Raw genomic sequence first — 24,520 nt, forward strand, 5'->3', positions numbered from 1 at the left:
ACACAGTTTTCAACCCCAGAGCCAGTCTCTTTTTCCTCTAAAACCACCCAGACTTTGGCCCTGGTTCTAGGCCTGAATTGGCTTCCCAAGAACCCCAGTCTCTGAGCTCCTCAGGGTCATGGTTTACCTTTCCTTCTGCCCCACAAGGCCCAGCACCACCCCCGGGGGACGATGACGGGCTGAGACTTGGCTGGTGTCGGGGGGCCGGCTGGGCCTGTGGGAGGCAGACCCACATCTGCTCTGAGATGTGTCAGCTGGGCCTGGTCACACTCTCTGCGGCTCATCCCTGAGGCATGTGGAACCAGGCGCTGTGCTCGTGGCCCAGCCAGGGTGGTAGGCGGGGCCAGGCCCGGGACATGGTGTATGTCAAGGCCACGCACAACAGGCCTGATGTTCCAGCCGCAAACACATTGGTTGGAAAGAGGAAAGGAGGAGGGAGAGGCAGAGCTGCTTTAACAGACAGTACCCAAAATACAGAGGCAGAAAGAGCCGAACTCGCACTGTAAGTTGCTGTGTGACCTTGGGCATGTCACCTCACCTCTCTGAGCCTCTAGCTTAAGATAGAACTAAGGACAGACCCCAGCTTGCAGCCTCGTGGGCATATGCAGTGGTACAGTGGCTGATGTGGGGCCTAATGCCTAGAAGGGCAGCCTGGAATGGAGGCAAAAATCACAGACTTTGGGGCCAGATGAGGTTGCCACTTGTGAGCTGGGTGACCCTGGGCAGGTCGCTTCTCCATCTGCATCCCCAGGGAAGGTCCTCACCAAGTTATTCTGCCAAAAAAAGAATCCATTCACCGAACAAATATTTATTGGGCAATTCCTGTGGGTCAGGCGCTGGGGACATGGCAGGACATAGGACGGTCAAAGGTCTCTGCCCCCGTGGAGTTCACACTTGTGGAGAGAGCAGGCAATACACAAGATAAATAAGTTGCATATTGCATTTGAGAAGATCCGTGCTAGGGAGAGAAATGAAGCAGGAAAAGGAGATGGGATTTCAATGGGCGGGGCAGGGACAGCCTGGTGAGCAGGTGACAGCTGACAACGATCTGTAGGAGGTGAGGGAGGGAGCCGCGGGGAGGGGAGAGTGTTCCAGGCAGTGGGAACGGTGCACAGGCCCTGAGTGGGGGCTGTGTCTGTTGTGTTTGGGGTGTAGCAAAGAGGCCAGTGTGTGGAACAGGGTGAGCGAGGGAGAGAGACTAGGAGGACGTGAGGGCCAAGAGGCCGTGGGGGGCAGATCCTGCAGGGCCGTGTGGGCTGTTAAAGGACTTTGGCTTTTTCTCTGCAGGACATGGGAGTCATGGAGGGTTCTGAGCATAGAAGGGACGTGGTCTGACTTCAGTTTTCATGGATCCCTCTGGCTGCAGTGGAGAATGGGCTGGAGGGGCCAGGGCCAGGACAGAGGCAGGGGGGATAGTGGGGAGGTGATGGCAATAGTCCACCCTCTGTTTAGTGATCCTGGTCCTTCCCCGCTCTAAAGCCTTCCTGACTTCCCATCGTCTCTGGACAAAGCTCAAACTCCTTAGCATGACATTCAAGGCCCGCTTACCTGACTCTAGCTGCTCCCCGCCCCGGCTCCTCACTCTCCACAGCATCCCAACCAGATATCCTTCCTTCCCTGCTCCACATGGGGTCCACCTTTGCCCGTGCTGTTTCCTCTGCCAGGAATGCCCTTCTTGTCCCCCTTTGTGACCCAGTTCATGTAAGGCTGAGTCCCACCAAGCTAGGAGATAGAAAAGCAAGGAATAGAGGAAAGCCTGTTCCTGGGGAGGGTCAGGGAGGGCCAGGTTTCGGCTCCCCTCTTCTTCCTGGAATTCATCCTCCATGGCCTCCGCAGCTGAGGGCAGACTCAGGAGCTGGGAGTGGGGCTGTAGCCCACACGACCATGCTGTGTGACCTTGGGCAAGTCACACACCCTCTCTGGGCCTTGGCTTTTCTGCTCTGTAAAATGGGGAGGATCCTGGAGCTCCTCATGGTGGTTCTGTGCACCCAAGGGCTGTGGCAACTGTGGGGGAATAATGGCATCCTGGGGAAGACATAACTGCACTTCCTTGCCCAGCCACGACAGGCCAGCTCAGGGTGGCCCTGAGCTGATGCTAGGGGTAGCTTGCAGGAGGGGTGCCCTCTGAAGCCCTGAGCATCTCCAGTTCAGTCACCCCTGAGTGACCTGAGCACCTACAGTGTGTCCAGCCCCAGCACTGTGCTTGAGTACGGACAGAGGCCAGACAGCCTGGTTTCAAATCCCAGCTCTGTCACTTCCTAGCTGTGTGATCTGGGCAAGTAATGTAACCCAGCTGGGCCTTGGTTTCTCACCTGTGACATGGGGACAGTAAGAGTGCTCTCCTCCTGGGAAGCTCAAAGAAGCCAGTGTGCTCCTATAAATACCATGCTCAGTGCGTGGAGGAAGCAGCTTATCAAGGCCAACTAGCATTATTATTATTATTATTATTATTATTATTATTATCATCACCACTGTCATTTCCTGGCTTTGTGGCCTCAGGCATCACTTGCTTCACTGTGCCTCAGTTTCCTCCTCTGTGAGATGGGGTAATAGTCCCACCTTCGAAGAGTTGCCATGAGGACTGAGCCTGACGCATGTAAATGAGCCTGGAGCAGAGTAGGTACTCTGTGATTTTTGTTTGTTTGTTTGTTTGAGACAGGGTCTCGCTCTGTTGCCCAGGCTGGAGTGTGGTGGCAAGATCTTGGCTCACTGCAACCTCTGCCTCCCAGGTTCAAGCGATTCTCCCACCTCAGCCTCCCAGGTAGCTGGGACCACAGGCGTGCGCCACCATGGGCGGCTAATTTTTGTATTTGTAGTGGAGACGGGGTTTCACCATGTTGGCCAGGCTGGTCTTAAAACTTCTGACCTCAAGTGATCTGCCCGCCTTGGCCTCCCAAAATGCTGGGATTACAGGCGTGAGCCACCGCGCCTGGCCTCAGTCTGTAATTTCTTAAGAAAAACATTTCAAATGCAGAATTTATTTTATTCACTACCATAAGTCATCACTGATATATGAATAGTCCCTATGAAATCCTTTGTTATTCCTCTAGTCAGACAAATGTTCATTTGGTTTAATCTGACTTAACAAATTAACGAGATGAGGAAGAAAATTCCAGGCCTCGGGACATTCACTGAAGCCCAACCAGGCACCAAGAGACACATGTCCTTCTAGTCCTTCTAATGAAGAGTGGAGGAAGATCAACACGATCCTTATTTACACTTCAAGTCATTATGACTCTGCAGCTGGGTGACCTTGGGCAAGTCCCTTCCCTTCTCAGACCCTGAGTCTCTTCTTTCCTGAAATAAGTGTGATAGCTTCCTACCTGCCCTGTCTAGCTCATAGTATTATGGTCTGGCTCCAAGACATCACGGCTATCATTTATTAAGTCCCTCCTGTATGCAAAGTCCCTCTCCCTGACCACCCTGCCTCCTTCCAGGAGGGAACTGGATGCTGCTTGTTTTCAGGACAGGACAGTGAGGCTGGGGAGGTGGCGGAGGATGCTGCCCAGGGAGAGGAGGAAGTAGGGGGCTGGGGCTGGCTGGGCTGACGCAGCTGTGATGTCAGACACCCGCCACAGGCAGCCGGCCCAGTGCTAACTGTGCGCTCTCTGCTGGTCTGGCCTGGCGCCTGCCCCCTCCTCCCCCGCCACCCCCCTTAACCCCTTCCCGGCCTCCTCTTCCCAGACGGCCATCCCCCAGGCCCAGCCTTGCCCACAAGATTCCCAGATTTCACAACTGGGGCTGGCGCTGAATCATGTACAGTAAGTCCGGGGAGAGAAACTCCCGGCTGCCTGGCGTCCCCGGGACAGGACAGCTGCCAAGCCTGCCCTCCCTCCCAGGGGCCCACCGGCAGCCAGGGATCATCCCCCTCTGGGCCCCTGACCAGCTAGGGGGTGATGGGCGGGACACACAACCTCTCTTGGCTGTGCCAGGGATCAAGGGACCGTGTGGTTTCCAGGGAACCTTCAGGCTCTGGAGGGATAGGGGCAGGCCAGGGTGGTGGGAGAGGGGTCGAAGTGGCCTTGTATTCAACCACGGCCGGCCACCAAATCACTGGTGACCTGGAGCAGTCCCTAACTGTAACTCTAAGTTACGGTTTCCTTATCTGGAAAGTGGAGATAATCACAGCCCTGACCTCACAGGTGGCTGGAAGGACTCTGAGAAGATCTGTGTACAGTGCTTACCGCAGGAAGCGCCCAATAAATATTATTATTATTGTTGTGACGTCGAGCTGGTCCTGACACGCTTTAAGACCCTGGAGAAATCATCCAGTTCTTTGGAGGATGTCTCCCCTGAAACACCCACCCCTCCCGCTGTGATACAAATTACATCTTATCTTTTCAAAACTTCTTCAGTACATCAGCAAACATTTATTGAGCACCACTGTGTTCCGTGCCTGCTACCAGGTCCTGGAGATACAGCAGTGGACAAAACAGAAAGACATTTAAAAGCCCTCTGTTCTTGTGGAGCCTGTATTCTAGCTGAGGAGAATCAGACATTTGAGGTCATTTCAGTAAGTGAGCAGGGCTCCAAAGGAAATAAAGCAGAAGGTGCGATGGAGAGAGCCTGGGAGGTCCCCTCTGATGGGGTGACATTTGAACAGAAGCCCCAACAAAGAGGAGAAGCCCACGTGCAAAGGCAGGGGGTGGGAAACGGTGCTCCAGGCAGAGGGAACTGCAGGTGCTAAGGCCAGGCTGTGGGATCCTCTTGTTGAAGGCCCAGCAAGGGCAGTGTGGCTGGAGCAGAGGGAGTGAGTGAGGGGCAGAGGGGTGGGAGGTGAGCTTAGTGGGGCCCCCACCCTGGAGCAGCTCTCCTAATGCCAGGCTCTTCCTGAAAGTGGCCACCTGGTGCCTGACTTCTACCTGTAGGGGCAGCCACCTGACAAGGGCCCAGCTTCTTCCCATCCGGGGTCCCAAGGCCCCGGAGCTGCCTGCTCACAGTAAAAAGCCTCATTCCCAGGAACCCCACGGAGGGCCAGGCTCCCCGCCCCTGCCCTTTGCTCAGGCTGCCGCTGGGACTCCCCTGCCCCTCCCGGAGGATGTGACCCTCCCTGCCTCTCAGCCGCTCAGAGTGTGGGCATCTGCATCTCGGAGTCTCAGTGTGCCCACCTATGAGATGGGCACCATGTTGCCTCAGGGAGGGAGTAAAAGGAGGAAGGGAGCTCTGGCCTTAGTATCTGTCCCCTGAACCCTGGAAGAAGGAAAACATCGGGGCTCACTGGGGACCAGGCTGTGCGTTCATAGCTGGACGGAGAGCTCAGGCGTGTGTATGTGCATGTGTGCATGTGTGTGCATCTGCGTGTGTGTGCATGTGTGTGTGTGCACGTATGGGGTGGGGGAGACGGGGGTGGCATCAAGACCCAGGAGCCACAAGAGTGAGGAAGAGGGAAGGGGTGGGCTTCCAGGGACAGGGGGCAGTCAGAGCCTGGTTCTGGCGCCCAAGTGGGGATTGGGGCAGGGGGAATAAGAGGCCTGCCCTCCCTCCTGGGGGCCCAGCGGCAGCCAGGGATGATTTCCTGGGATGTTTTAAAAATCATTTATTTCTAGAAAAGTCTTTCATCATTTCCCTTCAGGTCACGGAGGCTGAGATGGCTGACGGGGTAGGTGGCTGTGGCCTGATGTGTCACTTTTGGCCTCAAACTGAGGCAACGGGGACGAAGTGGCTGCGAGGCGCAGTATCTGGCATATGTGTGAGAAACAACCACAGTGCCCTGGGGAGGGGCCACGTCCTCACCCCGCACTGCCAGGGTCTCAGCGTGTCTCCCAAAGGTCATGTGGGCCTTTAAGAGGTGGTTGGGTCCTGAGAGCTCTGCCCTTATGAATGGATTAGTGTCATTATTGCAGGAGTGGCTTCATGATGGAGAGAGTGGATTTGTCATGAAAGTGAGTTCGGCCATTCCTTGCTGTCTCACGTGCCACCTCTTGCCATGGGATGCCCTCGCCATGGGATGACAGCAAGAAGGCCCGTGCTTGAGTGAGCCCCTCCATCTTCGGCTCTCCGGCCTCCAGGACTGTTAGAAATACATCTCTGTTCTTTGTAAATTACCCAGGCTGTAGTACTCTGTTATAGCAACACAAAACAGACTAAGACACTACTATGTGGATGAAGAAACAGGCCCAAGAGGTGAGGAGTGTTGTCCAGGTCTTCTGGCCAGAGGAGCGGCAGAGATGGGATTTCAACCCTGGGACTGTGTGGCTTGTGACCACTCCTAGCTTCAGCCCTGCCCGGTGCTGAGGGGTTTGGGGCCAGAACGATGGCCAGATGTTTGGGCACACTGGGCCCTACCCACCTGGAAAGAGGCTGGCCTAGGGTTGAATGAGAACCAGAAGTGACTCAGGCTAGGACCCCTCTGCATCCTCCCTCAGGCCGTGGGTAATTACCTGCCCAGGTTAATAGCGCCCACTTCCCGCCACCTTTCATCAAGGCTCCTGGAGCTGCCAGGCAGTAATTAACCCTCACAGCACCCTTCTGAAGTCAGCACTGAAGGCAGACGTGTGATGAAACGCGTTTATTACAGGTAGGTAAACTGAGGCAGAACCCATTGCAGCCTGGGAGCCTAGCCTGTTGTTCCCCTGTGACTCAGCAGCTCAATCAATCTCTGCTTTCTTCCCACAGGAAGCACCAGTTGGCCCAGATGCTTCTCATCTTTGGAGTTGAGCTGCAGGCTGGAGACCTGGAAGGCCCTCGCAGCGCCTGCTCCCATCCTCTCCCCTCACGAAAGCGCAGGAATGTGGGTTTGGAGTCAATGAAAAGTACTGGAATCTGGCTCTGCTCTGTGACCCTGGGCAAGTCACTGCACCTCTCTGGGCTTCAGTTTCCTCCTTGGTAACACAGAATGATTATACCTACCCCTTGGGTTTGTTGACCTGAATCTACCCCTCAGTCATTGCCTTTCCTTCTTGCTGCAGCCACACTGGCCCCTTGACAGTTCCTTGAACACAACAAGCCCTTTCCCACCTCAGGGCCTTTGCACGTGCAGTGCCAGATGCCTGGAATGTCCTTCCTTCCAATCTCCCCATGGCCGGCTCATTCTCATCTTTCTTGGCTCAAATGTTACCTCCCCAACCTAGACAGCACCCCTGCCACCTCTTCACCCCGTCTTACTCTTCTTCAAGCACTTCTGGAGGTATCTTGCTATTTATCTTGTTTGTATCTTTTTCAGCTCCATGAGGGCAGGGGATTTTGTCTGTTTCGTTCACAATGTGTTCCCAGAGCTCAGCACAGTGTCAGGCACACACTAGGTGCGTAAGAAACAGTTGCTTCCTCTACCTCTTCCCCTGCTAGCCCCAAGTTCAGCTAACTGGCTGTATGACCCTGGGGATTGCTTTTCACCTCTCTGTTCCCTTATTGTCCCTTGTGGACAAAGGATGGCCTGGGCATGAGTTTCTTCAAGGACTCGGGTAGCAATGAAATCCCTGGGACCCCAGCCTCAGTACCTCCCCAGGCAATGGGGTAGAGAGCAAGAAGGCAGGTGAGCGAGGACCAGCCTCCGCCACGCAGACACCCTCTTTCCGGCTTCTCTGTCCTCCTACTTTGCCCTGGGTTTGTGGACTTACTCTGGGCAGATCTCCACGACCAACCACCCCCTCCCTTGGCATGTCTGTCAGCACCCTTGGGGGAAAGAATTTGGAAAGGGGAGGGAGAAAAAGAAAGCAGGGTGCGAGGGGCTGGTTCCCACACCTGTGTAAATAATTTGTCATCTTAAAATGCTCAAGTATGCTCACCTTTAATGCCTGGTTCTTGGGCTTGTTTTCCTTGGCAAGGCCCCCACGGGAGTGGAATTTCGGCCAAAGGGAGCCCAGTTGTCATCTTCTAAGCATGTTCCCAGGCCAGGGGCCGGGGAGGGCTCTGGCTGATGCTCCACTTCCGTCCCCAGAAGTGCTGGAACGTTCCTGGGATCTAGGGAGCAGCCTCCAGTCCTGGAAGCTGTCCCAGAATTCTGGAATGTTGGAATTCAAACGGCCTCCTGCCCATTTTCCGGAGGAGGAACATAAGACCCAGAGAGGGGAAGGGGTTGGCCTGAGGTCATACAATGTGCAGAGACGAGCTAGAGTTTGCTGGGAGAAGGTGCAGGTGTGTGGACAAGTCAGCATCTATCTCCCATTTTCAGGTAACAGCACCTCGACTTCCTACTGAAGAACCCCCTCTTCCCTTTTCTCAGTCCATGAGGCTGGGGGTGCCCAGAGGCCTCTGTCTCCAGGGGAGGACATGTGACTGGGTCTTGCTCTAGTGATTGGTCCAGGGATGGGCACATGACTGAGCCTGCCCAATGAAACTTGAACCTGGGACTTCAGGGTTGGCCATGATTTGTGAAGGAGATGCCATTTTCCATTGGATGGACAGTGAGCAAGTGAACGCTTAGAGAAAAAGAGGACAAAACAAGGGAAAAGCCTGCCTGAGAGGAAGCAGCACAGAGCTGGACAGGCTTTGAACTCCTGGATCCCACTGTACCTGAAATTAGGCACCTTCAACTTTCTAGTTTTGTGAGCCACTGTCTTTCCCATTTTTGGCTGAAAACAGTTGGGACTGGCTTTCTGTCCCTTGCATACAGAAGGTGCTGACTGACCCCTGCCCCATGGAAGAAGATACTCCAGGCAGAGGAAATAGTGTGTATAGACACCCCTAAGCGAATGCCAAGCGGGGCACTCATGTACCAAGAAGAAGAAGGAGGAGGCACCTGGGAGCTGAGCTTAAGAGTTAGTCGGGTGGTCAAAGTGGGAGAAGGGGGTATCTTTAGCAGAGGGAACAACCATTGAAAAAGCTTGGAGGGGTGACTAGTTAGTGAAGATCAACTGTGTGCTGAGCTCGTGTTGGGTGGCAAGGGACACAGACGAAAAGGGCACGGTGGAACCCAGCTACTTCTCACCTGCTCCAGCGCAGTGCAGGCTTGTCTGCTTTTGGAGCCGAGCCTGGACACCTCCATGTCCTTCGCCCGGCAGAGTGCTGCCAGCACGCTGTCTCAGACTCTCCAGCATCTCCTGGTTGATGTGCATCATGGGGACCACACAAGATTACTTTATAGGCTGCACAGGCAAAGCATAAAATCACCTCGGGTCACACAGTGAGAGTTATTCTCTCTGCAAATTCTTTACAGTCTTTCCTTTATATCCAGAAGAGTCTCTGTGTGGTGCTAACTTGCCTCGAAGACCAAATAATTGCTAGTCTCCCTTTGTGAAAAGGAGAGCAGGTGTCAGGCTCATTCATGTCTCAGGCACACAATTGTATCTAGCTAGACTTTTCGAAATGTCCTATAGAGCTGCAGCACATATGAATGAGGTGTCCAGCTGGTCCCAGGCCTGTAATCGGCACCCCAGTGAGCAGACTGGACATCCCCACCTCCACAGCTGCCCTTTCTCCCCTCCGCTCATGTTCCCTCTAGGGACGCCACGATCCCGACTTGTATCACCACAGATGAGTTTCACATGTTTTTGAATTTTACATCTTATCTGTTTTCTGTTTCTATACAAGTTTGCCTTTTTTGAATTCCATATAAGTGGAATTCTACAATGTGTTATCTCAATTTGAGTCTGTTTTTTTTTTCCTGCTCAGCATGATGTTTTTGAGATGCATATATGCGGTTTTGTGTATCTGTAGATGGTTCTTTTTTATTGCAGAATAATGTTCCAGGGTATGGATGTACCAAAGCTTGTTCATCCATTCACCAGCTGAGGGATATTTGGACTGTTTCCAGTTTTCAGCCATTATAAATAAAGCCACTAGGCACATTTGCAAACAGGTTTTTATGTGAACATAAATTTTTGTTTATCTTGGGTAAATTTCTAGGAGTGGAATTGCTGGGCCAGGTGGCCAAGTTTATGTTTCACTTTATCAGAAACCGCTGAGCTGTTTTCCAAGGTGTCTGTACCATTTTTCATCCCTACCAGCAATGTATGAAAGTGTCAGTTGCTTCGTATTCTCACCAGCACTTGGTGGTGTTAGTTTTTTGTGTGTGTACGTGTGTTTTACTTTTAGTCATTCAAATAGGTGATAATAGTATCTCATTGTGGTGTTAGTTTGCATTTCCCTAATGACTAATGATGTTGAACATCTTTGTATGTGTTTCTTTCCCATCCGTATATTTTCTTTGGTGTAGTATCTGTTCAAACTTTATGTCAGTTAAAAAAAAAGACCCAATTGTTTTCTTCTTAATAGATTTGGAGAGTTCTTTATATATATTCTGGATACTAGTCAAGCCTTTGTCAAATATGTGATTTGCAAATATTTTCTTCTGTTCTGTGGCTTGTCTTTTTATTCTTTCAATAGGTAGACTTTAATAACATCGTTTTGTTTTCTTTTTAAGTATTTTTCTAGTTATCTTTGATTTGTGGCATGTATTCTTTGGTTTTTCAATCTTAGTGATAACACCAAATGTTTTCTTTTAAAATGAATTTATTTAAGTAAAAACGTCAGTAAATTTGAAGAAACACATTAAATAAGGAATAGTAGAAGTGGACGGTAGACAGCATAAAAATCATGAAGGCAGTTTCCAATTTGCATAACCAAAGCGTGGGCAGCTCCGATTCGTTCGTCAACAAATACTGATGGAGCCCCCACTGTCCACCAGGCTCTGAGCCAGGTGCTGGGGACACAGCACCAAGCGAGACAGTTGTTTCTGCTCTTTTAATGCTGGTTTTTCTCCAGTGAGTCTCTCTTCATCTTTCAAAAGCCAATTTGAATGACCCTTCCTTCATCCAGACCTTCCCTGGAATGTTTGTCACACTCTACTGCAACTTTCTATTTCTGTATCTCCCAGGCAAGGGGCACGTCGGGTGGCCTCTGGTAGGGTTGCAGAGAGCTTGGTGCATAGATATCTCAATAAATAGCCTCTCACATAGTACAAGCTATGATGAGGTGCTGAAGACCAGTTGCTGATTCAATTGGTTGAAACTAGCCAGGCCTGATGAAGGGGACTGAGGACCCTCCCTGCTGCAGTCTGGCTGACCCCATGCAAACCAAAGTCTCTCCCCTTGACCTCCCCTCCCACATAAAGGTACCAAGAGAAAAAGCCTCCCAAACCCACTGCCTTCAGCCTCTGCTATTTGCTTCCCATCCAGTGCCCATGGACGCCTTTCCTGCAAGGCACAGTATTCACACAGACACTTACCAGGCATCTTTGTTCTGATCTGCCCCAGGACCACCACCTTCACCTTGGCCTCTTACCACCATTCCCCTGTTCCTCCACTCCAGCACACCAGCCAGTGTTTGCCCCTCCAACATGCCCAGCTCATTCCCACCCCTGGGCCTTTGCACTAGCTCTTCCCTAGTTCATTGCCTTCTCTAGCTCTCCACATTCAGTTCTGAACTTCACTGACCCTCCTCAGAGGCTCTCTAGGCTATGCTACCAAAGCCCTCTCTCCTCTTTTTTTTTTTTTTTTTTGAGACAGGGTCTCACTCTGTCACCCAGGCTGGAGTGCAGTGGTATAATCATAGCTCACTGCAGCCTCCATCTCCCAGGCTCAAGTGATCCTCCTGCCTCAGCCTCCTGAATAGCTGAGACTACAGGTGTGTGCCATCATGCCCAGCTATATATATATATTTTTAAAGTAGGGATATACTCACTCACTGAGCTCACTATGTGGCTCAGGCTGGTCTCAAACTCCTGAGCTCAAACAATTCTCCCACCTCAGCCCTCCAAGTGCTAGGATTACAGGTGTGAGCCACTGTGCTCGGACACCCCATGTATTTTTGATCCCTTCATTCTGTTTCTGTCCTTTGTAGCATGGAATGCTCTCATTTCCGAGTTTATTTGTGTGTTTGTTTGTTTCTCGTCTGTGTCCCCTGTTGGAGTGGCAGTTCCATGACAGATTTGGGTCTGTCCTTCTCTCTATCTCCCCAGTGCCCAGCACAGTGTTCAGCACACAGTCGGTACTCAATCAGAATTTGTTGAATCTATGAGTGAATGAATGAATGAGCTCATGAGCTCTCCCTTCTCCAGATGCACTCACGGCAAAGTTGAACCCATCTATCTGCCCATGCGTCAGGCTAGTTGTCCTGTGGGCCCCTCCTGGGTGGGTACTGAGGGATGCCCACTGGGTCCAGCCAGGCCTGTGTCTTGTCAGCTGCCCAGGCTAAGGGACTTTCCATTGTCCTTGGAGTTGGCCTGTGGAAAGTTGTTCTCAGGACCTCGTGAGCCTGGGGCCATGGATGGGGCTAAAGGTAACTGCAAGGTATAGGGACCCGGCGTGAAATTCCATTAGTTAACACTGTAGGTGAGGCTTTCCAGCTCCCTTTCGTCCTCCCTGTGATGCCAAGGGGCGGGAGAAACTCCACGTGGGGCTTGTGTGTCTTGAGCACCTTCCCACCACCTGCTTTTTCTTCGGAAGAAATGGAGCAGATCCCAAGTACAAGCTGTCATCGGCAATAGTAGCTGGCGTTGTTTCACTTTTTTGTATATTTCACCAATTGTCTTCCATTTGCAGCAAGCGCCTTAGATTGTGTTCCTACAAGCAGACCCTAACAGAATAAATTGAAGGCAAGTAGCCTATTTGGGAGACGTCTCCAGAAAGCACTGGTAGGGAAGTGAGATCAGGGAGGAAGGGCTGCCAATCTCAAGAGCGCTACCAAGCCAGTAACCACTTAGGCAGCTGGGGCTCGGTCCTGCTGTGGCACGCTGGGAGCCCATGTAGTAATGGAGGTAGCCCCCCAGGGGCGGAGATCGGGTGGTCAGGGAGCTGGGGAAGGGACATGTCAGCTCCTGCCTGTCATTGCTTGACAGCTGCCGCTTGGAGTGTTAGTTCCCAGCACCTCCAGCCTGCCCCATGAGCAAAGCTCACAGGTGAAGGGGACAGGTGCTGCAGGTGGAATCCTGTCTGTGTTCACCGGAGAAAAGGGAGAGGAGGTATGGGCAGGGCACAGACAACAAAGGCCTCACAGTCAACACTGGTTCCTCATTTAAAGCCAGGATAAAATGAGTTCATTTAAAATTAAGTTTTAGCAAACATTTAAAAAGCGAATTGATGGAAAGAGTAGTACCTGCAGGTGAAATGTGAACATGGCAAATGCTGCTATTTTTCAAGGTGTCCAAAGCCTTTAATAGGCAAACAGTGTTCTTCACGACCCACAAGAATGGCGTGTTTGGGGTGGTGAAAACACTCTCCCTTTCCTCCCAGCATGCCAGGCTCATGCTCACTCCTAACACTGCCCAGGACCCCTGGGAGTCCTGGAAATGGGCCATGAGGCTTGGAGGCAGAAGCCCTGTGTGACTTGGGGTTTGTCCCTTAACATCTCTGGGCCTGTCTGTTAAAAGGGGATGTTCTCAAGTCACATAAAAGAGTAAATGTGCAAAAATAGTCAAAGCAATGCTGAAAGAAGAACTAAGAGAGAGGACTTGTCCATCCAGACATTAGAATATATGACAAAGGCATAGAAATAAAACAGTTTGGTATTGGCATCTAAGTGGACAAATACATCACGGGAACAGAATAGCATCCAGGAATTAACCCGGCTATCACCTGGCCTACCTCCACTCATAGATGTGAAAGGATTTCGAAAAGGGAAGAGATTGGCAGGCATGGGATTCTCTGGATTATGTTATGTCTGGGCTGGTGAAGAAGCTTCCAACAGGCTCCCCATCTGCAGCCCTCCCCTCTAACCTACCAGCCATGGCACCAGGGACACTCACTGTCATGAGCTGCACTCACCCCCGCTCTGCTCTGGAAATATCAGAGCCTCCCACGCAAGATGTGTTAGACCACAGTTGTCACCATTCCTCCTTTTGCACTTCTCTTTGATTCTTCTGATTAACCCAAGGAGAAAGTCTCAGGCGGGCGCGGCTGGACTTGAATACCTCTCCCACGTTTGCTCGTCTCCCTTTATGAGGCAGAGCAGGCCTTAAGCTCAGGGCCTTCAGCAGGCAGGAGAATGGAGCAAGAATTTGGTAACGTTCTTTTGTGATTGTTGTTTTAAGGTTACTTTCTCTTTACAGAAATGAAAAGTTGTTTCCTCCTTCTGATAGTCACACAAATTTTCCTTTTAAAATAATTTTTTTCTAATCCATATTACAATGAGAATGAACCTCCAAAACATGATGCTAAGTGAAAAAAGCCAGACAAAGAGGTCTTTTTTTTTTTTTTTGAGACAGGTTCTTGCTCTGTTGCCCAGGCTGGAGTGCAGTGGTGTGATCTCGGCTCATTGCAACATCTGCCTCCCAGGCTCAATGATTCTCTCACCTCAGCCTCCCCAGTAGCTGGTACTACAGGTGCGTGCCACCACACCTGGCTAATTTTTGTATTTTTTGTAGAGGCGGGTTCTCCCTATTTTGCACAGGCTGGTCTCAAACTCCTGGGCTGAAGAAATCCTTCCGCCTCAGTCTCCCAAAGTGCTGGGACTACAGGCATGGGCCACCATGCCTGGCCAGAAGGTCACATATTGTATGATTCCCTTTCCAGGAAATCTCCAAAATAGGTACATCCATTGAGACCAGTGAAGAATGGTGGTTGTTAGGGGAATGGGGAGCGGCTGCTTTATGGTCACAGGGTCTCCTTTTGGGGTGATGAAAATGTTTTGTGATTAGCTAGAGGTGATGGTTGCAGGACACAATGCAAAAATGCCACCGAAATGTTCACTTTAAAATGCTTAATATGATGCTATGTGAACTTCGTCTCAGTAAGTTATTTTTTAAAAAACCAGTGGAGTAAACCAAACAATCAATTTACTTAAGAAAAGGTATGAATGGCTTTAAAGATGGCTTTTAAGTGAGGTGTGGGAGACAGTGGCTAAGGGGATGAGTCTCACCCATCGTGAGCCTGGGACCATGGATGGGGCTAGAGGTAACTGCAAGGTACAGGGACCCGGCGTGAAATTCCATCAGTTAACACTGTAGGTGAGGCTTTCAGCTCCCTTTTGTCCTCCCTGTGATGCCAAAGGGAGGGAGAAACTCCACATGGGGCTTGTGTGTCTTGAACACACATTGGCTTATACCTTGCCCAGGCCTGGAAGGCCCTCTGCTCACTGACGGAATCCTATGCATCCCTGGGAACCCAGCTCAAGCCTCACCTCTACAGGAAGCCCTTCCTGATTACACAGGTGGTCAGGTGGGGTCAGTCCTGCAGCCCTTCAGACCCGGTTGTGAATCCCAGTCTTGCCACTTACTAGTGGGAGGAGTCTCTTAACTTAGACATATTGTTTGACTAAGAGGGCCTCAGTTTCCTTATCTGGAAAATGGGGGCTTATGATAGCTCTTATCTCACTAGGTTGAGCTCCTACGTAGAAAGTTTTAGGACAGAACCTGGGGAGATGTAGCTGCCCTTAATTCACACTTCAGTCTGACACTGATCACATCACAGTTGCATTCCTTTTCCTCCTGTCTCCTACACTGTGGGCAAGGGCTCAGCCTTTGTGATCTCTGTATCATGTTGCTGTACAGAACTCACACACAGTAGGCCCCCAAGAAGGGCGGGTTGGCTGACGTGCAGAGGAACTCCCAGAATTCCACCTCTTCTCTCACCTCCAGGGTCCCCACCCTGGTCCAGACCCTGCGTGGCTTACCTGGACTATTGTGGTCTCCTCCTCCCTGGTTTCCTGGCTTGTGTCCTGAATCCTCCACCTCCAATCCATTCCCCACATGCAGCCAGAGAGATCCCGTGAGAACCTAAGTCAGATCTCGTCCCTTCTCTGCCTGGAAACTTCCCACAGCTCTCACCTTGCTTAGAGGAAAAGCCAAAGTCCTTCCCGTGGCTCATCCACTGTGGGACATGCCCCAGGTCCTCTCTGCTCTGTCTTCCTCCTCCCCAAGCCCTCGTCCCTACGACAGTCTCCTTGTTGTTGCTCCGACACTCCAGGCTCCACCTCAGAACCTCGCATCTGCCGTTCTGGTTTCCTGGAGCACCCATTACCCCACACGGCCCGCTGCTCACTTCCTCACCTCCTCCAGGCCTCTGCTCAAATAGCACCTGCTAGGGAAGCTTCCCCCGGCTTCCCAGGTTTTGCTGGACTCCGAAGCTCTTTTCTTCCCAGAGGCAAAGCCCTTGGCTGGGGTCCTGGGTCCAGCCCGGTGACTCAAGCGGAGAAGATGCTCCCAGGCCTCCCGCTGGATTTGGGGCCCAGGGTCAGCCATGGGGGTAGGCGGTACCTAGGCTGTACCTGGCGCAGAGGCCTCTGCCTGCCCCTGCCGTGGGAGGCAGCCCTGCCCTGCACACACGGGCTTCCAGGCTGCGGGTGGGAAAGCCCCACATCCTCCTCTGCTTACCTGACTCGAGCTGACTCAGACCCCCAGCCCTGGCCAGAGGGGAGCCGCAGCTGCTCCGCCCCTTGATGGGAAGCAGAGCTGTGGCTGTGAGGGCCTGGCTGGGCCAGACACTGACTCACCTCTCTCTATCCCACCCCTGCGCTGGGAGCCACGCCTCCCTCTGGCCAGAACCTCTTGGCCGTCTGCTGTGGGAGCTGCCCCAGGCGGAGTCTTCCCGAGGGGTGCCTTCTTCTGCCTCTGGGGGCCTTTCTGTTCCTTCAAGGCCCAGTTTGAGGGCCATCTCCTGCTAGGAAACATCAAATTCCCTCTGGCCAGAAGGGGAAAAGGATATGGGAGAGGTAAAATAATGATAATAATACCAGCAACAGTAATGAAAACAACTGTTATACAAGAATAATAGCAGCTAGCCATGCTCACTATGTGCCAGGCACTGTGCTAAACACTTCACATTTTAACTCATTCAATCCTCACAGTAGTCCTATGAGGTAGGAACTCTCATTTCCCAAGGCACAGAGTGGTCAGTATCCAGCCCAAGGCTACCAGCCAGGCAGTGGGAGGAAGGGATGTGACTCTAGGCAGCTGGACATTGAGTCGCATTCTCACCCCCAGCTCTGAGAACCGAGTGGAGGCCCCCGAGGCTGGAATGCAGGGAGCTGGGAGGGAGGGGAGCCAGGTCCTGGGCTCTGTTCCAGTGCCCGTCCCCACAGTGGGATTTTAAGTCTCCCCAGGCAGAGGCCAGCCCCCTCTCTCCAGGGGAAGAACCTCCCAGAGGGAGGGCCCTGCCGCCGCACAGGCTGGTGCTTGTTCCCTCCATTGGAGTGGAGCTCAGAGCAGAGGGTCTGGGCAGTCTACCAACATTGCCCAGCCCCAAGTGATGCCAGCCCCTGCTCTGGGCAGCCACCGAACAGGAATTCACACAGGTAGGGCAGGGACCATGGCGTGGGCACTTAACCCATTCACCCTGCCAGCCACACTGTGAAGTGGGGACAGTACAAACATCCGTTTTACAGAGGAGGAGACTAAGGCTCAGGGTGGCAGGACTTGCTCAAGGCCACAGAGGCAGAACATGGTAGGAGCGAATTCAAACCCAGGATTGTTCTGATGCCACACGGTCAGAGTCCCTTCTACTGGGTGGTGACACAGCATCTCAGTGAAGAACGGGGCAGGGTAGGAAGCAGACGCAGGAAAAAGCCTGGAGCCTCAGTTCACATCACCCTCTCCCTCTGGCCTTCCACTAACCTGAACTCACCAGTCCATCTTTTCATTCCTTTACCCATACCTCCACCTACCTACTCATCCACACATTCATCCGCCATCCAAACATCTCTCCATCTGTCCTTCCATTATCCCATCTATCCTTTCCGTCCAACTCTCAGCCATCCCTCCACCCATCAAGACTTCCCTCCACCTGTCCTTCTATTCATCCACCCATCCATTCTTCTATTCCTCCTGCCTTCTATCTATTCAACCTTCCATTCATCCGTCTGTCCATCAGTTCAAATATCATTTATCCACCTATCCTTCCTTCCAACATCCAATCCATCCATCCAACCGTCCGCCCACCCATTCATCCATCCACTCATCCACCCACACATCCATCCATCCATTCATCCGCCCACCCACCCACTCATCCTCACATCCATCTACACATCCATTCATCCATACAGCCCACAAATGTCTATTTGAATGACAGCTGCGATGCCCAAGGCTTGGGGTTGCCGTGCCTTCAGCCAGGAGAAACATGCCTAATTAGGTTTCTGTTTATTTGTTGTTCCAAGAAGACTAATTGTGGGCTTTGTAAACAGCCCTTTGATGGCTGAGGAGTTACTTTAGGAGGACAGTTAAATAAACAATCACTGGGTAGAAAACAGTTAGTGCTGGTACACGGCGGGTCTGGAGTCATGGCCTGCCTTACAGAGGAGGGGTGGGACTGAGTTCCAGACAGTGCAGAGCTTTGAGTCAGAGTGATGGGAATGCTGGCAGTAACAGCTCATCTGTGTTGGGTGCCTACTGTGTGCCAGATGCTGTGCCAAGGGGCCCTCACAGCAACTCCAGGTGATGGCAACCATTATGGCACCAATTTATGGGTAGGGAGACTGAGGCTGGGGAAGAGGAAGCTGTGTGTCCAGGGTTGCATGTCTGAGAAGTAGCACAGCCATGACACTGATCTAGACCTGTCTCTGTGCAATAATAATGATAATAATAACAAATAATTACATGGTACTTACTATGTGCCCAGCACTGTTCTAAGAGCCTTCTTTACCTGTACTCTATGAGGTCAGAACTAAACATCATCCCTGTTTTACAGATGAGAAAACTGAGGTTGGAGACATGAAGCAACTTGCTAAGAATTTGTAAAAATTAATTATCTGGGCCTAAAGTCTTACTCTTGATCATGTTATTCAGTGGAATGCACTTTCTATGCATTTAACTTAGATCCAGCCATACACGATCTGCCAGACAGTTTTAAAAAAATAATTTTTCTTATATTTTATATCTCTAAAAATACTACAAAATTATAACTTATGTGTTTTTTATTACTTGCTGCTGAGGTTGGTAAAATGTTTCTGTAAAGAGCCAGATAATAAATGTTTTAGGATTTGTGGGCCAGACCCTCTTTATTGCAACTACTTAACTCTGCCGTGGTGCAGGAAAACAGCCACAGACTGTATGTCAGTGAATGACTGTGACTGTGTGCCAATAAAACTTTATTTACAAAAACAGGTGGTGGGTCAGGTTGGGCTCAAAGGCTGTAGCTTGCCAGCCCCTGACTTTGCAGTACGCATGTATTTGTATTTACCAAACCATGTTCTCTGCCCTTTTATGAATGAGATAAAAGCTTTTCAAGCATGATTTCAACCAGGCCATTTCACCTCCAGGCCATTTGCTCACCACATGCCCTATACACTGTTTAGCAGTTTGCCCACTATTGGCAATTTTGGAAGGAATTTGCAAATTACTTGAATTAACCTGATTTCTTCATTTGCAATATCAGTAAATTAATGACACCTATGAGGGGCACTCAACTTGGCCGTCACCCCAGCAGGGACACTGAGGTTGCTTCACTCCAAATCTGTAAACTTTAAGCTTGAAAAAAAAATTGGAAAGTGAAAGTGAGAAGTTCTGTGGCTGGGGTTCTATTACTGTTTTCTATTGGTGACAAGAACAAGGAAATGAAAGGATGATATGGGAGGGGTATTACAAAATGTACTCAGGGCTAGTGGGAAGAGAACGGAGTAGTGTCAGAAAGATCCCTTTTCCCCGTTATCCCCACCTTCTTCCCATCAGTGTTCATTTCCCAACCTCAGAAAAGTTGTGAGCCTGGGTAAAACAGTATGTGGCCACTCCAAAGTTAAAAGACAAATGGTAACCTAGGTAAAAATATTTGAAACATAAATGTAGACAATGAATTTATTTCCACAATATATAAAGAGTTCCTGCAGAACAATAAGAAAAAAACCACAAACCCACTAGAATAATGGGTAGTGGATGTGAACAGGCAATTTACATAAAATACAGATGGCAAATAAACATGAAAGATGTTCAACCATGCTGGTAATCAGGCAAATGCAAATTAAAACAACAATGCAAGAACATTTACCATGCCTCAGGTTGACATGAATGAGATTGGTGATGTAAAGTGTTAAGGAGACTGGGAAATGGTCACACCGATATACAGCCGGTGGCAGTGTAAATTGAAACAGCCTCTCTGGAAGACAATTTTTACAGTAGCCAGTAAAACTGTAAGTTCACATTTTTGGGGGAAACACTGCAGTTCCTTGATGTGGCATCTCCCTTAGTGAAACATCCACACACAGGCACAGGGAGTATGGTCAAGATGGTCACTGGGAGCAACCTAAATATCCATCAGTTGAGGAAGGGTTAAACACCCTGCAGTGGTCCGAGGCTCCCCATCTTTTGAAGCACAGTCTGCACACCTCCATCACTGATGTTGAACCTGCTAGGTGCTCACTCTTCCAAGCATCCCTTGCAGCTAGGGGGTGGTCACGTGACCCAGGTGCCACCGATCAGACGTGCTCACTGAGACCTGGAAGCAGGGATAGTTCAGGGGCAGCAGAGAGGGCTTACCGATCCAGTGTTGTGTGTGATTTGGGGTACTGTCCCTGCTGACCTTAAGCCTGGTTCTGCAATCCTCCCAGGCTCCTCAAATCCCTTATTTTATTTTGAACTTTCACTGAAGTATAGCACACATAGAGAAAAATGCATAGGTCGTAAGCGATAACTTCATGAGCCTTCATAAGTGAGTACACTTGTGTAACCAGCCCTTCATCAAGAAACAGAATATTCCAGTTCCCTTAAGCTTCCCTTATGCCCTCTTCCAGTCACGACTTCCCCGAGGCTAACCAAGGCGAGTTGTATCTATTTCTAGTGCTTTATATAAATGGAATCAAATGATGTGTGCTTGTTTGTGTCTGGCCTCTTTCCCTTAATGTTCAAGTCTTTGAGATTCACCCATGCTGTTGAGTGTGGTTGCAGATCTTTCATTCTCATTGTTAGGCAAAATTCCATAGTTGGAGCACTGTCTGAGTGTGTCTCTGTTCTTTCATTCATTCTTCTACTGATGGACATTTGGGTACTTTCTAGTTAGGGGAGATTTATGAATAGGGCTGCTATGAATATTTATGTGTGTCCTTCTTGGTGAAAATCTGTCTGCACTACTATTGAGTGTAGTCCTATCATTGGGTCTTATGGCAAGTGTATGTTTCACCTTATTAAGTTGCCAGTGTCTTCTGAAGTGCTTGCACCATTTTGCATTTCTACCAGTCATGTATGAGGGTTTTTTCTAAATGCTCCGTATTTTCATCCACTCTTGGTATTTTCCATATTTTTCATTTTAGCCATTCTAGTGGGTGTACAGTGGTTATCTCATCAAAGTTTTCATTTGCATTTCCCTGCTGAGCAAGGATGTTGATCACCTCTGTGTGTTTATTGATCCTTTGGGTATCCCCTTTTGTGAAATGCCTACTCGAGTCTTGGCCATTTTTGTTTATTGGATTGATTGTTCTTCCCCTCATAAAGTACTTTGAATAGACTGCTTCTCTGTTTAAATTACTGTATCAGCCAGGGCTTTCCAGAGAAACAAAACCTAACAGGATGCATGTGTGTATATCTATTTATATTTAATTCAATTTTTAAAGGGATTGACTCATGCAATTGTAGAAGCTGGCAAATGTGAAATTTGTAGGGCAAGCCGGCAGACTGGGGACTCAGGCAAGACTTCTATGATACACACTTAAGGCAGAATTCCTTCTACCAAAATCTTGGATTTTGCTCTCAAGGCCTTGAACTGATTGAATGAGGCCCACACACATTATCGAGCCCATCTACAAAATATCTTTTATTTTTATTTGTATTTATTTATTTATTTTTTTTTGAGATGGAGTCTCACTCTGTTGCCCAGGCTGGAATGCAGTGGTGCAATCTCAGCTCCCTGTAACCTCCACTTCCCGGGCTCAAGTGATTCTCATGCCTCAGCCTCCCAAGTAGCTGGGATTACAGGCGTCCCCCACCATGCCGGGCTAATTTTTTGGTGTTTTTAGTAGACATGGGGTTTCGCCATGTTGGCCAGGCTGGTCTCGACTTCCTGACTCAAGTGATCTGCCTTCCTTGGCCTCCCAAAGTGTTGAGATTACAGGTGTGAGCCACCATGCGTGGCTCAGAATATCTTTTTTTTTTTTTTTTTTTGAGACAGAGTCTTGCTGTGTTGCCCAGGCTGGAGTGTGCAGTGGTGCAGTCTCAGCTCACTGCAACCTCCGCCCCTCAGGTTCAAGTGATTCTCCTGCCTCAGCCTCCCAAGTAGCTGGGACTACAGGCGCCTGCCACCATGCCTGGCAACTTTTTTTTTTGTATTTTTAGTAGAGATGGGGTTTCACTATGTTGGCCAGGTTGGTCTGGAACTCCTGACCTCATGATCCGCCCGCCTTGGCCTCTCAAAGTGCTGGGATTACAGGTGTAAGCCACCAGCCCAGCACAGAATATCTTTATAGCAACATCTAGACTCATGTTTGACCAAACAACTGGACACTGTAACCTGGTCAAGTTGACACGTAAAATTTAACTACCACAATTACCCAGAGCTGTTTATGTTGCTCTCAACTCTTAGCTCTATCTAATCTACTGTGAATATACACGCACACTCACACACATGCACACACTACCAACAACAGTGGTAGACATTTCATTGTAAGTGCATAGAAGTAAATATGGAAGGATGCTAAACTCATTACATGACCCACTTGGGGAATGTCCAGGATGGACATCAAAGGGGATTTTAACTACAAGTTGTAACTGTAAAAAATATTTTTAAGAATATAATAATGGGTTAATTGTATAATTAAAATTAATATTTAAGTGGCAAAACTTTTAAAAGAAAACCAAAGGAGTCGTTAAGTCCCCATTATTCATTCAGCAAATATTTACTGAGCACCTACTTTGCAATAGTTGTTGGAGACACTGGATAAGACAGATCCAGTCTCTATCTTGGTGGAGCTGACATCATAGTCGAGAAGACAGACAATAAAGAAGCAAACAGGGAAATAGCAGATGATTTCAGAAAGTGTTCAGGAGTATTCTGAAAGCAAGCAAGCCATGTGCAGGGGCACAGTATGAATGGGGACAGGGTTATGTTGGTGTGGGAAGTCAGGGAAGGCCTCCCTGCAGTGATATTTGAGCTGAGCCCTGAAAGAGGAGAAGGAGCTGGAAGAGCACGCTGAAAGAGGACAAGGAGCTGGAAGAGTGGGGACCAACTCGGTACATGCAAAGGTCCTGTATTAGTCCATTCTCACACTGCTAATAAAGACATACCCAAGATTTGGTAATTTATAAAGAAAAAGAACTTTAATGGACTTATAGTTCCACTTGTCTGGGTAGGCCTCATAATCATGGCAGAAGGTGAAGGAGGAGCAAAGGCACGTCTTACATGGTGGCAGGCAAGAGATCATTGCAGGGGAACTGCCCTTTATAAAACCATCAGCTCTCTTGAGACTTATTCACTATCATGAGAACCAAATGGGAAAGACCCAACCCCATGATTCAATTACCTCCCATGGAATCCCTCCCACTACACATGGGGATTATGGGAGCTACAAATCAAGATGAGATATGGATGGGGACACAGCCAAACCATATCAGGTCCTGAGGCAGGAATGGACCAGATGAGCTGGGATGAGAACCCAAGCAAGCTTCTGACTTGGAAACCGAGGCTCAGAGAGGGATACACACAACTCAAGGCAACAGCACTGGACGTGGTATAACTGAACGAGAATCCAGCTGTGTGCCGGTGCAGAGCTGCCTGTACAGGAAGGAGGCCTCTGAACTGCTCGTAGGGCTCTATCTGCACTCCCCCACAGAAATCCCCTTATGATCAGAGCCAAACATTGGAGACCCAGCCCCCAGGCTTGTGCCAGCCTTGCCCTGCCAGCCAAGGCCAGTATCCCCACTGAGGGGCATCTGAGGGCTCTGTACTCTTTGCCTCTGAGTTGAGGAACGATAGAAGCTACCACTGCTCTTTTACCTAATTATATAACAGTGGCCAGGGAGGAAGGTGTCAGGGATAGATGCTTTAACGGCACCATCCCATCAAACCCTGCTAAGAACTCCATGAAGGGGTATTATTATTCCCATTTTGCAGCTGGGAACACGGAGACTCAGAGAGATCAAATGCCTTGACTTCAGAACCTGTATTTTTTTTTTTTTTTGAGACAGGGTCTGGCTCTGTTGCCCAGGCTGGAGTGCAGTGACATGATCTCAGCTCACTGCAATCTCTACCTCCTGGGCTCAAGCCATCCTCCCACCTCAGCCTCCTGAGTAGCTGGGATTACAGGTACAAACCACCGCACCAGGCTAATTTTTGCTTTTTTTTTTTTTTTTTTTTGTAGAGAGCATGTTTCTCCATGTTGCCCAGGCTGGTTTCAAACTCTTGAGCTCAAGAGATCTGCCTGCGTCGGCCTCCCAAAGTGCTAGGATTATAGGCAAGAGCTACCGCGCCTGCCCAGAGCCTGCATTCTTTACCTTTACAGTCTAGACCCTGTTCCTATAGATCCCCAGGAAAGAGCAAGACCATCTTTTTTAAATGCCAGAGCCTCAGATAGGAAAGGATGATCTCACCCAGGACTTCATTATACAGGTAAGAAGACCAAGGTCCAAAGAAGGAGAGGAACCATCCCCTGACTATACAGAGCTGGGTCTCCTGCTCCCAGAGCCCCTCCAGCTTTACCCCCTGCTCCCCTCCCCTTCCTTCCATTCATGATGACCTCACTGGTCTCTAGGCTGTCGCTCCAACATGCTGAGCTCAGTCCTGCCTCAGGGCCCTTG

The 24,520-nt window shown here is 49.9% G+C and overlaps 1 long non-coding RNA gene across 2 annotated transcripts; it reads left to right on the top strand.

The window, feature by feature from the left end:
• The first annotated feature begins 355 nt into the window (after nucleotides 1-355).
• Nucleotides 356-9,735, top strand: LOC129394897 (uncharacterized). 2 transcript variants are annotated; one of them, XR_010110979.1, is made up of 4 exons: nucleotides 356-502; nucleotides 5,573-6,517; nucleotides 6,616-7,241; nucleotides 8,111-9,735. It is a non-coding gene; the product is annotated as an uncharacterized LOC129394897 (long non-coding RNA). The 2 variants fall into 2 exon arrangements; XR_008622281.2 differs by lacking the exon at nucleotides 356-502 and adding an exon at nucleotides 3,661-3,761.
• Nucleotides 9,736-24,520: the final 14,785 nt, after the last annotated feature.

Source organism: Pan paniscus, chromosome 21 (assembly GCF_029289425.2).
Source record: "Pan paniscus chromosome 21, NHGRI_mPanPan1-v2.0_pri, whole genome shotgun sequence".
Classification (NCBI taxonomy): domain Eukaryota; kingdom Metazoa; phylum Chordata; class Mammalia; order Primates; family Hominidae; genus Pan; species Pan paniscus.